We start from the raw sequence: 16,412 nt of genomic DNA, 5'->3' as shown, positions 1-16,412 counted from the left end.
GTATGGGAGGGGGAAAAGGAAAAAGGAGAGTGGGAAAAAAATCCATAAGTGACTTAATGATAGGGAACAAACTGAGGGTTGATGGAGGGAGATAGGTGGAGGGGGGGTTAGATGGGTGATGGGTATTCAGGAAGGCACTTTTTGTGATGAGCACTGGGTATTGTATGTAAATGATGAATCACTGAATTCTATTCCAGAAACCAATACTGCACTACATATTAACTAACAAAATTTAAATTAAAAAAAATCCTGTTTCCATGAAGCTTACTTTCTGGGGATGCAGTTGGGGAAAAAGATAGGCAATAAACATGATAATTAAACAAAATTCAAGTATTTTAGACAGTGACAAGTGCTGTGGAGAAATGAAACAGAGCAGGTGTAGGACGTGTATATTGAAGAGGTTTGGAATTTTATATAAGGTGGTGAAGGGTATCTCATTATGGTTTTAATTTCCATATCTCTTATTATGAGTAATGACAAATGTTCTTTCATATGCTTAAAACTGTTCGTATTTTATATACCCCTTAAAAATTCCTGCATTACCCACTGTTGATTTAAATCCTTTAAATTCAAATGCTCCTTAAATGTGTACAAACTAAAACTAGGCATAAACTTTTTGTGCTTTTAGCTCTTATAACTTGTAACTTTTACCAAAACAAATGTACAAATTACATACATCCTTCGCCTCTGCAAAAGCAACAAACTTTAACACAAATAACTTCATGGGCTACACATTGTTAGTGACTACTGCTCAGGTTCTGTTGGGTTTGGTCTGCCTTTCCCACCTGGCGCCATGAGGTGATGCAACTCTCTCAGCGCTCTTCCCTTTCTGAAGCACTGTAACACCTTTGTTCCTCCAGCACACTGTGAAGTCATCTGGCCCACACTTGGTGCAAAAGCCTCATTTACCTCTGAAGTCTACCTCTGTTCATTGCTAATTAGCTGGAGACAATTAAAATGGAACTACTTGGCACCAATCTGACTGCAAACACAAAGACAAACTGGGTCTGTGAAGCAGCATTTGGTTATCAGTTGGCCACCCGGATGATTCAGAATATGCTTACTTTAACAATGAGGAAAAAATGGAAAAAAAAAAACAAACCCAAAAAACAAATAGGGCATCGGTAAAAAAAAAAAAAAAAAAAAAAAAGAATATGCTTACTTTAGATTATCAGTGAAATGGATACCACAAATTAATTAATTCTCAATAATACATTCTGGTTGAAAATATGCAAATCCTCTTAAATGGGTCAGCCTACCCAATTTGAGAAACGCAGTTCTAACACAGATTTAGAGCCCATAGTGGGTCTTGAACACTAACGTGATTTCTGGAATAGGCTGATTTTTTTTAGGGCATAACGTTACTCAGATGGCTGAGCCACGTGTATTAGAAACCTTTCAGGTCTTTTTCCTTGGTTTGCCTAGTTTGGAATTGTACCCTGTCTGAAGCTCAAAATGCGCTCCTCTTTGTTAGACGACCAGGCAAAATTTACTGTGCTATCCATTCTATGATGTTCACCTCATTATCAAACTTTCTCATGCTTCCTTCCTTCTGAGGTCCAAATATGCAACAGTGGTCTATTTTATTTTATTAATTTTATTTGTGTTCATTAGCTGAAACTCTCATATCTGTTTGTGCTTCTGTCACGTGGATGACATATTTAGTGGAAAGATGACTCAAGAATTCCAATTTCTTTTGTTCCTGATTGCTGCTAGATTTGGCTCTGGATCCTTAAGGGTGAAGGGCTAATGCATCTGTCCATCTAAATATGCGTCAACTTCTTTGTTTCATTATTCACAACTTGAATCATCAAATATTCTTTTTGGCAAGTCAGGGTCATTATATAGATACTGAGAACAGAGTATATGGTAATATGTATTAATAGCGTTGACAGAAATGGCTTTATTGAGAATTTATTACTTGCCTATTAAATGTTATACAACTTGGCACAGTTAGGAAATTTTGCTGAAAAAAGGTGAGTTTTTCATTGAGCATAAATATGTGTATGTGTATGCTTGTGCATATGTGGTATGTGTAAGATTGAATCATGTGAAATTATAGCTTCTGTAGGGCAAAAACAAATACAAGCAATATCATATGGTTCATGTATGCATTTATATGTATTTTAGATTTCAGCTGCCTTACCAACAATCAAACCAGTCACCTAGGTTTTAAGACAAAATTTTCTTTATATAAAATGTTTTAATTTGGGGGGATGGGGTGGGCAAAACACTGCAGTAAGAATGTCCTGTCTTAGAGAAAACCTGGAATGCTTTTGAATTTCATCTAGCTAAAGTCTTCCGGCTCAGGGCTAATCTACTCATAAAGGCTGCAATCACCATTCTAGCCCACAGCAAAGGTTCTTTCCTCTGAATTCAGTGATCTTCCTTTGCTACCATTATTTTAGTAAATAATTCTGTACTTCCTTTTTTCTAAATAAATTGTAAACTCCTTGGAAACAGAGACCATGCCTAGACTCTCTGTGGCCCCACGGTATCTGTTGATTTGGCTGAGCTTTTGACTTGAAGAACAATCTGAATAGGATTTAATTATTAAGTTGCTGGAGTAACAAGAAAATACTTTCAGTGGACTAGGAATGTTGCATCTTGGGAAATCAATCAAGGATCATTCTGCTTTCAAGAAATTTACAGTCTCTTTTGGGAGACAGTGCAGAAATAAAGAGTTTAGTGAATCTATGTTTTAGATTCTTTTAACTGTTCTATTCCAAGCAGAATGGTAAAAGGAAGCTTAATCCACCCTATTGGGTCTGTGTTGGCTAACCTGAGTGCAGAGACATTCACCTATTGATTTTGGTATGACAGTGATATACATTTAACTGGTAAATAATTAAAGTCAGCCTGTTATCTGGTTTGTGCACTTAAATTGATAATAGGGTGGCATTTTCCTTGATGGACAAATTTGAAAACACATGTGGATAGCCTACAAGTACAAAAATCTGATTTTTAATATGTTCTAATGTTCAGCAACACTGTCTTCAACAAAAACACCCCATATCTCAAAAGTCAATGACAATTTTTTATCACAGCTCAGAAAAGACCTTGAGGTAATTAATGGCAACACTTCAGGCAACAATTTTTTTTTTCCTTTTGTCCTTTCTATTTTTGTAAGAGAATTCAGTGTCCTAAAGAAGAAGAAAGATAATGGTTCACAATCAATGCACATGGACCAGACACCTAATCCGAACTTAACCAAAAAGTCAATATTTAGCTATACCTTATCAGTGTGGAAATGTCAAGCAAAGCAAGAGACATGAACAAATTTCCAACTGATTTGTCGTTCCTATGCTTCAGTGTTCAAAGCTGTGTGGCCGAGTTTCAACATCAGATAAGACAAAACAGCCTTTGGAAAAAAAAGACAACAAATGACAATGCTTGCAGCTGCTGAGACCGCGGTCTATGAGGCGAATACAGATGCAGGAAGTGCATTCTAATCTCTCCTGGCACATTCCCTTGGTCACCTTCCGGCCTGCGTGATGCTAACATTTGATCATGACTGGTTGCAAGCAGCCTTTACCAGACAGCAACTTGCTGAGTAAAGTCATAATTTGTTGCTCCCCGAGACAACTGACACAAAATGTGTGCATTCAAAGTTTGCCATGGCTGGGAGTCGACACACTGGGCAAGGCGCGAGGGGCTGTGGGTCGGTAAAACAGGAGTTCCACTCGGGCTTCTCTGCAGCTGTGGTCTGTTGATGGATAGAAAAGAGGTTTTCAGTCTTTTGAGAAATTCAGAACCTTTTCAGGATTCCATCTCACTCCACAAGACTCCAGCTGACCTCACTCATATAACTGCTGTTGAAAGTTGTATTTTGTAAAACAAGGTTACACTGGAAAAACCTGTAATGATACTCAAATTTAATGAGATGGTTGGACTGTCTGTCAGCATTGAAACATTTGGTTATGGAAATAAGGAAATAGTGCAAGAAAAAAAGAGAATGACTTAAATGGCTAAATACGCATTGTTACTGACTGACTTTTTAAGAAACTATGGGTGGGCTTGGCATTTCATGGCATATGAAGGTATAGAAATTACTCATTAAGAAAACACCATTTCATCTAGAAATCCAACTAGAAAGGACCTGCACAAGCTAGATTCACAGAACAATGAGGCCTAAGAGCTCACCAAGGGCAAGGGACCAACCATTCCAAACTAATCACAGGGTAAGAATCGCCTCGGAGCTTGTTAAAAATATAGATTTCCATGACTTTCCCCTTGATGATTCTGATTTAGCAAGGTTGTAGTGGGACCTGGGAACCTGTATTTTTAACAAGAGTCCAGCGGCCTTTAATCATCAGACAGATCTGGAAAACACTGCTGTAACAGCATCTTAGCAAAATGCAGGTTACTTGGTAATGGAATGAATGAGCGAATGAAAGAAACCTTAATGAGCATGCCGGCAAGGCAGTCTCAGCCCCCAGTTTTGCTGCATAGTCAGTGTGCCAGGGCTCCTGGCCGTGCACAGCTCACTCCCAATCATGGGAGGGATGACCTTCAGAAGCAGCTGATAAAGGTTAGGTTTTTGAATGTCACATGGAATAATACTCCTTCCCCTTGTCTTTTGTTGGAATGTCATAGTGACACACACACACACAAAGACCACATCCTAAAAAAGAAATGAATGCTAAGTGTTTTAAACAGAAAGAAACTTGTTTAAGTCTCCCTTAGGAAGAAATCTTTTTTGTGTTTCTTGCCATAATAGGTCCCACCAGGCATAAACCATCTTCCCCCTCTCTAACCTACCCATAAAGGCACAAAGAAGTGGTGTTGAGAGCAGTATTCTGATCTCCATGTGGACAATGCAGCTTATAATTTCTGAACATCCAAAAGGAACCTAGCTCTTTCTGTTCTGAAATTGTATGTCACATTAACTTTGCTATGGTCTCCAGGGGAATCGTTTTGTAAACTCCATGGGAAGTAGGGAGGATCTCCCTCCACACAATTTGTAATACCCTGTTACAATGAAAGTGTCAGAAATACTGTGCTGAGGGCATGGACTGGAAGTGAGAGGAGGAAGGTCAAACCTGGGCTGTAAGGTCCTCTGCTAGAATCTGGGCACATGGCAGGCTAAAAGACTAGACAGAGAAGACCCAATCATCCTTTTTGTTTGATTTCAATGGCTGCCTGTCATCACATCAGGCTACTTTAGGGTCATCCAATTTCTATTGAGAGGATAGACAATACACAGGACAGAAAGAGCTCCAGTGAATTTTTATTTTTATTTATTTACTTATTTTTATTTTTTAAAGATTTTATTTATTTGACAGAGAGAGGGAGCACAAGTGGGGGAGCGGCAGGCAGAGGGAGAGGGAGAAGCAGGCTTCCCGCTGAGCAAGGAGCCCGATGCGGGGCTCGATCCCAGGACCCTGGGATCATGACGCAGGCGGAAGGCAGATGCTTAACGACTGAGCCACCCAGGCGCCCCAATCCAGTGAATTTTTAAAAAAAATTTTAGAAAAAGATTTTATTTATTTCAGAGAGAGAGGGCACGCGTGTGTGAGAGAGCATGAGCACGGGGTGGGGGGACAGTGGGAAAGGGAGAAACAGACTCCCCAATGAACAGGGAGTCCGACTTGAGTCAATCCCAGGACCCTGGGATCATGACCTGAGCCAAAGGCTGATGCTTAACCAACTGAGCCACCAAGGCGCCCCAGCTCCAGTGAATTTGCTGAAACTTGTCATGCTCTGTCTTTTGCCTTATTGGAAGATTTATTGAGTATTATTGGGGGAAAAGGCAACCAGGCAGAATTAAGGAAGTTTGCAGGATGGTGCAGTAGTGGTTCTTAAACTTTGCTGCATATTAGAATCATCTAGGCAAGTTTAAAAAATTCAAGTGCTTAGGCCTGGTCCCACCAATTCAGTCAAAGCTTCTGGGGACATGATTCAGGCATCACTAAAAACAAATATTTCCTAGGTAATTCCAATGTATAGGCCAATTTGAGAATTAGTAATTTCTAGATTGTATACTCTAGATCTCTTTCAGTTATAGGTTATTCTTTCTGCTGGAATGGCCCTTCATCCCATCTTCTGGTGAAGACAGACCTACTCATCTTTTAAAACTCACCACAAATACACCTTCCATTGACAGTTCATTCATTTATTCAACATTTACTGAAATGTTTCTTCCTCCATGGCAATGGCACTGACAACACTTAATACATTTTGATTATTTTAATTATGTATTATTATTTATTTCCTCCATAAACTTTGAGTTCTTTAAAATCAGGGACTACGGGCGCCTGGGTGGCTCAGATGGTTAAGTGTCTGCCTTCGGCTCAGGTCATGATCCCAGGGTCCTGGGATCGAGTCCTGCATCGGGCTCCCTGCTAGGCGGGGAGCCTGCTTCTCCCTCTGCCTCTGCCTCTCTCTCTGACTCTCATGAATAAATAAATAAAACATTAAAAAACATAAAATCAGGGACTACATCTTTGACCTTTGTTACACATTTTCCTTTATATCCTTCATTCCTCCAGATTCCCAGATGGGTGATGCTTATCCCACAGACAGTGTTGAATAATAATGAATTTTGGAAGGTGTGGTTACTACATTCAGTGGATTCAAAATTGCTATAGTTTTTTTTTAAGGGGGGAGTGGGGGAAGGGTAAAGGGAGAGAGAATCTTTTTTTTTTTTTTTTAAAGATTTTATTTATTTATTTGACAGAGAGAGAGAGAGAGCGTGCACAAGCAGGGGGAGTGGCAGGCAGAGGGAGAGGGAGAAGCAGGCTTCCTGCCAAGCAGGGAGCCCGATGTGGGACTCGATCCCAGGACCCTGGGATCATGACCTGAGCCGAAGGCAGACGCCCAACTGACTGAGCCACCCAGGTGCCCAGAGAGAGAGAATCTTAAGCAGACACCACGCCCAGCACAGAGCCCAATGCCGGGCTTGATCTCACAACACTGAGATCATGACCTGAGCAGAAATCAAGAGTTGGATGCTTAACTGACTGAGTCACCCAGGTGCCCCTACAGTTTGACTTTTTGAATTGAAAGTTTTGTTTTTGTAATACTCTGATTTGTTTGTAATGTTCTCAGAGATGCTCATAGTTTTGAGTCCTTTGTTTACAGTAGCACTGAAAGATACTTTCTGGAATGACATATGATGACTTTAAGATCTGTATCCCAGGCAATACTTGGCATCATGAAATTTTGTGTCTCACAAACTTTTGTTTTTTACACTACCCATTCTGAAATTCACCTGCCCTTTTTAGTTCACTTCCTCTTTTATCTGACATTTAGAGTTAGGCCCCTAGAGTTAGGCCCCACCCTACCAGTTTACCTTCATCTGCCCACATAAATTTTCCAGGCTGGTCAGGCTCGTCTCCTCAAAGTTTCCCAAGTATATCAGGGTCATTTTCCTTCCTGTCTACTAGTATTCTGAGTTGTTCTTGTCCTCCAAGGGCTCACTTCCTCTATGAGTTTTTACCTGACTTCTCCAGCTTTTTTTTTTTTAATAAAATCTGTACCATACAATGTAGTACTAGTCTTTATTCAGTCTTGTCTTTTTTTTCTTAATTGCCTAATTGTTTTTCTTCACAGATGACTGTAGGGATTGTGTATGTGTATCCTTCATCGGCCCCATGGCACCTAACACAACGAGGGCCATACTCTAGGTACTTAATAAATATTTGATTTTTTAGAGATTTAATTGAATGATATCTGCCATCTGGTAAAACAGGAGTGTTTAATGCCCAATTTAGAAGATTTGGAAAGGTTTTTTGTGCAGTGGTTTTTCTATAGGACGTAGCCTAAGAAAAGTGTAACCCCAGATATGGGGCCCTGTTATGGGCTGAATTATGTCCCCCAGTCTCCCTCCCCAATTCATATGTTGTAGTCCTAACCACTCAGCGCCTCAGAATGGAGATAGGGCCTTTAAAGAGGTGATTAAATTAAAATCATTAGGGTGGGCCCTAATCCAATCTTTCTGGTGTCTTTATAAGAAGAGGGAATTTGGACACACAAAGAGATATAATGAATATAAAGGAAAGAACATGTGAGGATATAGCAAGAAGGTGGCCATCTTTAAGCCAAGGAGAAAGGCTGCAGAAACCAAACCTGACAGCACCTTGATCTTGAGCTTCTAGCCTCTAGAGCTGTGAAGACCCACATTTCTGGTTTTTAAGCTGCTCAGTCTGTGGTATTTTGTTATGGCAGCTGGAGCAGACTAACACAAGTCCTATTTGCTACCCGTCTAGAGTGACTGGGAGCTGGGATTTGCCAGTTCCCTCTTCTTCCTGCCTCGGTTGGGAAATTCTAGATCATGCCTCCCTGAAACAGAGGATGAAATTGAGAAGAAAGAGAAATTCCTCCTTCTCTCCCTTTACCTTCTCTGACAAACATTAAGCTTGGTTCTGTACAAGGGGATCTTGCCTGGAGCTTTTCTTTTTCCTTTAGCCTTGCACTCAAGTCATTTCCCAAGTGATGAAGTTGGGTAAAGGTAAGGTCCACAAGCCTCTGAAATTAATTTTTTGTTTATCTTGAAAACTTTTTTTTGTTATGTTATGTTAATCACCATACATTACATCATTAGTTTTTGGTGTAGTGTTCCATGATTCATTATTTGCGTATAACACCCGGTGCTCCATGCAGAAAATGCCCTCTTTAATACCCATCACCAGGCTAACCCATCCTCCCACCCTCCTCCCCTCTAAAACCCTCAGTGTGTTTTTCAGAGTCCACCTGTCTCTCATGGTTCATCTCCCCCTCCGATTTCCCCCCCTTCATTCTTCCCCTCCTGCTATCTTCTTCTTCTTCTTCTTCTTCTTCTTCTTCTTTTTTTAACATATAATGTATTACTTGTTTCAGAGGTACAGATCTGTGATTCAACAGTGTTGCACAATTCACAGAGCTCACCATAGCACATACCCTCCCCAATGTCTATCACCCAGCCACCCCATCCCTCCCACCCCCACCACCCCAGCAACCCCAGTTTGTTTCCTGAGAATTCCTCATATCAGTGAGGTCATATGATACATGTCTTTCTCTGATTGACTTATTTCGCTCAGCATAACACTCTCCAGTTCCATCCATGTCGTTGCAACAGGAGAAGAGAAAAAATAAAATCAGAGCAGAAATCAATGAAATAGAAACCAGAAAAACAGTAGAGCAGATCAACGAACCTAGGAGCTGGTTCTTTGAAAGAATTAACAAGATTGATAAACCCCTGGCCAGACTTATCAAAAAGAAAAGAGAAATGACCCAAATCAACAAAAGCATGAATGAAAGAGGAGAGATCACAACCAACACCAAAGAAATACAAACAATTATATGAACATATTATAAGCAACTATATGCCAGCAAATTAGATAATGTGGAAGAAATGGATGCATTCCTAGAGATGTATAAACTACCAAAACTGAACCAGGAAGAAACAGAAAACCTGAACAGACCCATAACCACTAAGGCAATGGAAGCAGTAACCAAAAATCTCCCAACAAACAAAAGCCCAGGGCCAGATGGCTTCCCAGGGGAATTCTACCAAACATTTAAAGAAGAATTAATACCTATCCTTCTGAAACTGTTCCAAAAAATAGAAATGGAAGGAAAACTTCCAAACTCATTTTATGAGGCCACCATTACCTCGATCCCCAAACCAGACAAAGACCCCGTCAAAAAGGAGAATTACAGACCAATATCCTTGATGAACATGGATGCAAAAATTCTCACCAAAATACTAGCCAATAGGATCCAATAGTACATTAAAAAGATTATTCACCATGACCAAGTGGGATTTATCCCTGGGCTGCAAGGTTGGTTCAACATCCGCAAATCAATCAATGTGATACAATACATTAATAAGAGAAAGAACAAGAACCATATGATCCTCTCAATAGATGCAGAAAAAGCATTTGACAAAGCACAGCATCCTTTCTTGATCAAAACTCTTCAGAGTATAGGGATAGAGGGTACCTACCTCAATATCATAAAAGCCATCTATGAAAAACCCACAGCAAATATCATTCTCAATGGGGAAAAACTGAGCGCTTTCCCCCTAAGGTCAGGAACACGGCAACGATGTCCACTATGACCACTGCTATTCAACACAGTACTAGAAGTCCTGGCCACAGCAATCAGACAACAAAAAGAATTAAAAGGCACCCAAATCGGCAAAGAAGAAGTCAAACTCTCACTCTTTGCAGATGATATGTGGAAAACCCAAAGACTCCACCCCAAAACTGCTAGAACTCATACAGGAATTCAGTAAAGTAGCAGGATATGAAATCAATGCACAGAAATCAGTGGCATTCCTATACACCAACAAGACAGAAGAAAGAGAAATGAAGGAGTCGATCCCATTTACAATTGAACCCAAAACCGTAAGATACCTAGGAATAAATCTAACCAAAGAGGCAAAGAATCTGTACTCAGAAAACTATGAAATACTCAAGAAAGAAATTGAGGAAGACACAAAGAAATGGAAAAATGTTCCATGCTCATGGTTTGGAAGAACAAATACTGTGAAGATGTCAATGCTACCTAGAGCAATCTAGACCTTCAATGCAACCCCAACAAAATACCATCCACTTTTTTCAAAGAAATGGAACAAATAATCCTAAAATTTGTATGGAACCAGAAAAGACCCCGAATAGTTAGAGGAATGTTGAAAAAGCAAAGCAAAGCTGGTGGCATCACAATTCCGGACTTCCAGCTCTATTACAAAGCTGTCATCAACTCTTTGCTTTCTTGTACATAAATATAGTGGGTTGATTAGTATTTGAGAGAATTCTTATCTGAAAGAAGTTGTCTTAGTTTGGGTTTTCTCTACATCAGATTCTGAGACAAGAATGTGGGGGCAAGTAGTTTGTTTTTGAAGAGGTTCCAGGAAGCACTGTGAAGGAGTAGGGATGTGAGACAGAGATGGTAGAAGAGTCAGAAAAGAGTGCTTTCAGGAGTGGTTACCCTGTGGGCATCTGGGACTCAATCCTGCTAGGGACCCTTTAAAAAACTCTAGGCCTGGTAAGGGGCAAAAAACTGGGGCTTTTATCTACAATCCTCTACCACTTAGGGGTGCAAGATTGGTCCTGGAGGAATGAACTCCCACCACTCTGCTTACCCTGGGAGTAGGAAGACCATGCTTCTGCAGGCAGAGGAGGTCAACAGGCAGAGACATACTTGAGGTAGGAACCCACTGGCTTGTGAAGGGAACTGTTCACCAATGATACAGGCAACCAAAGCTACAGGAGTGGGTCAAGGAGATGATACTGGTGGGGCACCAACAGTCTGTTGCAGAAGACCATAGTTTTCAGGTTTGAGGAAGCTGGATGCACATTCTCTAAAGTTATTACTTACTCTGTTAGGTATCATAAAAACAGATCTTCAGTGCTTTGGGCTTTTTGTGGCTAATAGCTGCTTACCTCCCAAATTCCCATTTTAGAATCATTCTGCCGGAGCTTTATTTATTCTTTCAGTTCTGCAGCAGCTGTTTTTGGATTGACCCTGATCGTTGTCCTCTGGTGGTCTACTAGGAACATATGTGGAAATATGTCCTGCCTGTCCCCCCCAAGTCTTCCACATAAGCCATGTTAGGAAGCACGGATAATTTAGTTTCATTTTCAGCACCTCCACCCCTGTCCCAAAGTACTTATTTCCTAGTAAGGGATGTGTGTGGGGGATGTTTGAACATGGCTATAAGCCTACACAGTGGCTTCCACCGAGATTCAGCTATGTTCTGGGCATGTTAAAATTACTCTAAGAAGTCTTTTGGTGAGTAGGACTGAAGATTTTAAGGGATGAGGAAGCCAGGGGTGACAGCCTGATCCAGTAACAAGCCTTAGTCATCAGAGGAGAGGGGCCATTCTGATAATGGTGTGGTGTCTATGACTCAAATTTGTCTCTAGTCCTGACCTCCCTTTAGATCATATCTCAGTCCTTCAGAGAGTTGAGGTAAAAGCTATAAATGAAAATGAAAAGAGTTGTTTTGCTAAAACTCTGTTGGACACTGGAGGTACAAGCAAGATTACTTAGGGACTCCTCTAACAGAATGTAATGCAATCCAGAGAGAGGGGGAGAGAGAGAGAGGAGAGGGGGGGCTTCTCTTCCGGTTCCAACAGTGTCCACAGAGAGGGCCAGAAAAGGGCAGGAGTAATTAGAAGCCACATGGTATCTGACAAGAATTGTTCCTTAGCACAGCTGGGATGCCCCCGGGGATTTAGCAGCTATTTGGGCAGTGCTTGATGAGTTGAGAGGGAAGCCATGAAATCTGGGGTAGCTGAATAATGCAACCTCATTCGTTCCCATGGGTCTATGAGGACTGAGTGAACTCTAGCTGTAGGTAAAACATTCTGGTTGATAGGGATAAATTCTTTCATTTCTTTCCACAGTCAACCTTAGGATAGTCATATATGCCTGGTCTTTACGTACTCAGTAATTTTCACTGAGTGAATTAACTTTACTTGCATTTGATAAACATCAGGAGTGAGCAAGAATTAGAGAACTGTGACAACCATGATAAAGTCCTAGTCCCTTTGGGGGGAGGAAGCCATTGATTCTTATTTGCTATGACATACAGAAATAAATACATGTGATAAGAAAGCATCTATAGATATCTACAGATATTTACAGATATGAATATATAGAGATATTGAAAGTCTGTGAAAACTTCAGAGAAATCAAGTTACTGCTGAATTGTACTTTAACCAATTACTCTAAGTTTAGCGTCATTTGTTGAAGTGTGTCTTTAGGCAAGTTATTTAACATCTCCAAATCCCCGAGGCTTGGTTATTCTGTAGAATTGGGACAGTATTACCTATCTAGTGATGCTCTTGAAGAGTAGGGAAGAAGATGATTCGGTGCTTAGTACTGTGCCTGGGATATGGCAAGCATTTAATAATAATGTTATTATTATTATTCTCATTACCATATTTTAGGTGATCTATGACTATGCTAAGTAAGATCCATCTAGGGACTTGCCTCTACTTTGTTCTTTGTTTTTAGTTGGTTTTACAAGAATACATAATTAATGTAATCTTCATAACTTAAACTTGTTTTAATAAAGCCTTTGGTGTAGACACTTATACATAGTTTGTGGAAGTTTAGATATATTTTTTATGTCTAGTGGTTTTGTCTTATTTATTTTTGACTCCCTCAAAAACAGCATAACAGATCAGTAGGCCTCATTTCCTTTTCTATCAACTGAGTCATCTTTTCTGCTTTTTGGTCTCAGCTTTTGCTTGTTTGCATCTCTTTCAGCTAACCCAGTACCTAAAACTAGGGTCTATTGTATACTTCTCTTAGTGTCTCCTTTGTAAGCTGCTTGAAGAAGGTTTGCTGGAGCCGTGTGAAAGTGCATATTGTCTAGAAGACAGAACTATTTTTAGCTTGAAGGTAGAGCTGTGTTTTTCCTTCTTGGCAAATTCTTTTTCTTTTGATGAAAGCCAAAACTTAAAGCTAGTGATGACAGGTCAGGGTCTTAATTGCTGTGCTGTTGGAAATAAGGAGATGTTTATTGCTAACCAAGTAAATAGCAAACGTGATTTCAATGATGTAGTAAGATGAGCCCACTCAGTGGGCTGGTCCTATAAAATACTTTTTCTAGTGAGCCTGGGAAAACTTGTGAAGTGGTAATAATTAAAATAGCATATGGTCGTTGCAGGAATTTTGTCATACATAAGCCATGTGCTGTGGGCGTGGTAATGAACTACAGGTGTATTTGGTGCAAGACTTCTAAACTTGGGGAAGTGGAATTCTGCTTTTTTGCACATACTGGAATGTGTTTTTGCATTTCTGGTATTTAAAAAAAATAACTTAAGAACTATGTTATTTTTTTTTTTATTCCTTATTTGGAAGCTATACTGGTCAACATAAGAAAATACTTAACTTAAGATCTTCAAAGGCATGCTGTAGAGGTTTGGAAAGCATTTGGTTTGGCTTGAAGCAAGTTTGGCTAGTGAAGTGACAGGCACACAAGAAAGAACAACAGGTGAAAAAATGTGGAGTTTCTTTCATCTTTCAAAGGATTTTCTTGATGAATTGAAACAGCCATGAAAATAAGCACTGGCCTTCATGCCCAGTGGCCTAAAAGTACTTAGAGTGGGCCAAATCAGAATCAGGCAGGGGCCTAATGAAAATCAGGCAACAAGCCTAGGCCTAATTTAATATGTGCTGCTTCCCTCCATTTTTTAAAATTCCCTTTGGCTCAATTTTTAACAAAAAAAATCTGGTTTTGTGGTAGAGAGATATTTCTCTTCTTTGACTCAGACAGAGGTTGGTAACGACTAGCAAAGGCAAATGGTGGCATTAGTTACTCAGTAGAACCAATGAAAATTTTGGTTGCCTAAATAGGTTTTCTTGCTGGCCTATTTCTTTTAAAAACTGCTTATAAAAATTAACTATTTCTGGACTAAAGGAAATAATATCTCTTGAAGTGGTTGAATGTGACTCAGAGACAACATTTTTCATTTTGTTTGGGAAAAATATTGCGTTTGGTTGTAATGATGTTTTAGAGCAGCTTTTAAAGATGTTGACTGAGCTTTAGCAGTTTCCCAAACTTGTTTAAAGGAGTCTTCGGGATCTATGAGTCATGTATAATTTTCTGATTATGATCACAAGACAGATGTCTCCACAGAGTTCTGCAAAACTTTAAAACATATTTGAACAATGTGCAATTGACATAGAGTAGAACATTTTCTCCAATGTCCTAGTTTATAGAGTAGGCACACAGAGGACCTGAGACTGGATTCACCGACTCCCAGGCCCTCAGTCAGGACTTCTTTCTTGCCAGTACCTCCCAGGAAGAAGTTGCTGCTTAGTTTAGCATTTAAATACAAATAAAACTCTTATGTAACTCATGGAGATAACTAAATTTATTACAGCATATCATGGAGATAACTAACTAAATTTATTACAGCACGTCTATGAAGTCCTAGGAGATGCCTGAATTATAATAATTGGTGAGTCTGTTTTGTGTCTTTCTCCAGAACCTTTGTTTAGGGAGCAAATTTTGAAGTCAATGACGATGCCAGATTTGGAAGAATTCTAGAGGCATGTGTTTGGGAAGCAGTGTGGATGAGAATAAGGTTGGATCTGCAGACGGACATTACCGACACATATTGAGCATACGTTGTATAAACAGATGACAAGACAGTTGAATCCTGTGACAGACAGATCACTCCTTTTAAGGAGAAATATAAATGCAATACTCAGCTACTGTCAAAGGGTAGTCATAAACAACCACCGCCACCATCACCACCACCACAACAAATCATACAGCTTCAAAAGAAGGCTGGTACTCTATTTTCCTTTTGAAATGCTTAATGAAAAGCTGTACAAAGTTTCTGGGATTTGAGCATTTTGAAATAAGCAAGAGGCAGGAACAGAAGCCCATGTGCTTTGTCTCTACTGGCTTTAATTGTTTTGGTTTCAAGCTTAGCAGCAAAACGCTCCTGCCAAGTGCATGTACATGTACATGGGATGTTTTCTTCTTTGCTTCACTCAGGCGTTTGAAGAAAGGTCCTGGTTTGTATCAGTTCGACATCATTTTAGTGTAAGAGGAAACGCACCCCTTGAAACAATTAAGGGATCACAATTTATCATTAGAGTGAATAGGTTGGCATGTCTATTTAGAATAGGGTTTTAGAAATTAATTACTGGGATGTCACAAAATGCTTCACTGTTTTCTAACAATTAAAAGGTGCAATTTGACAATTAGATGATGAGAAAATTTTCAGGGCAATATATTTATCATTTATCACTTTAGAATGGGGTTGGCAAACTTCTGTGAAGAGCCAGATAGTAAATATTTTAAGCTTTGTGCCTTTGTGGCATGAAAGCAGCCACAAACAGTAAGTAAATGAAAGAGTGTGCTTATGTTCTAAGAGGACTATGTACTATATATTATATTATATTTAATTTATTTTATTTTTATTTAATCTTAACATGTGTTAATACCTATTCTTCCTTTGATTTTTTATCCAACTCTCGAAAAATGCCAAAACTGTTTTTTTTAACTCTGGGTTGTACAAAAACAGGCAATGAGCCAAATTTGGCCCAAGGGCTGTTGTTTGCTGACTTCTGCTGTAATAGAGAAGGACTCTGTTATTTACACTAGGATGTCTGAGCATTAAAGAGCAATGCATTCTTTAACTCACAATCATTTTACAATTCTGGTCCAATGATTATTGTTTTTAAAATGCATTGTTTGGGTTGTTTGAAGACTGCACTATGAGGGCTGGCTGTGTGGCATGAGGTTTGACAAATTAAACTCTGACTGTGTTCCTCTCATTATGTCCCAGTTCCATTCATCTGTAAAAGGAACTTGTGTCATTGCCTCACTTGTTGCAATGAATAAATCTGTATAATTTTACAAAAGAACAACTGCATGGATTCTTTTGCCGCCTGAAGACTTGAGTGTTGGGTTCCTCTTTATAAAAGTTTCCATGACAATCTGGCCTGAGAGAATG

General features: G+C 39.6%; 1 long non-coding RNA gene across 1 annotated transcript in view; it reads left to right on the top strand.

The window, feature by feature from the left end:
- Positions 1-15,746, top strand: part of LOC141373859 (uncharacterized) — a 141,787-nt gene extending 126,041 nt beyond the window's left edge. The window contains exon 3 of the long non-coding RNA XR_012380215.1: positions 14,931-15,746. This is a non-coding gene — a long non-coding RNA (uncharacterized lncRNA). The remainder of the gene's footprint in view (positions 1-14,930) is intronic.
- The last annotated feature ends 666 nt before the right edge of the window (positions 15,747-16,412 follow it).

Source organism: Callorhinus ursinus, unplaced genomic scaffold, assembly GCF_003265705.2.
Source record: "Callorhinus ursinus isolate GAN/ISIS: 27379988/994484 unplaced genomic scaffold, GSC_fseal_2.0 scaffold12, whole genome shotgun sequence".
NCBI classification, from domain to species: Eukaryota; Metazoa; Chordata; class Mammalia; order Carnivora; family Otariidae; genus Callorhinus; species Callorhinus ursinus.
The sequence above is the reverse complement of the archived record's forward strand: the minus strand, read 5'-3'. Positions and strand labels throughout refer to the sequence as shown.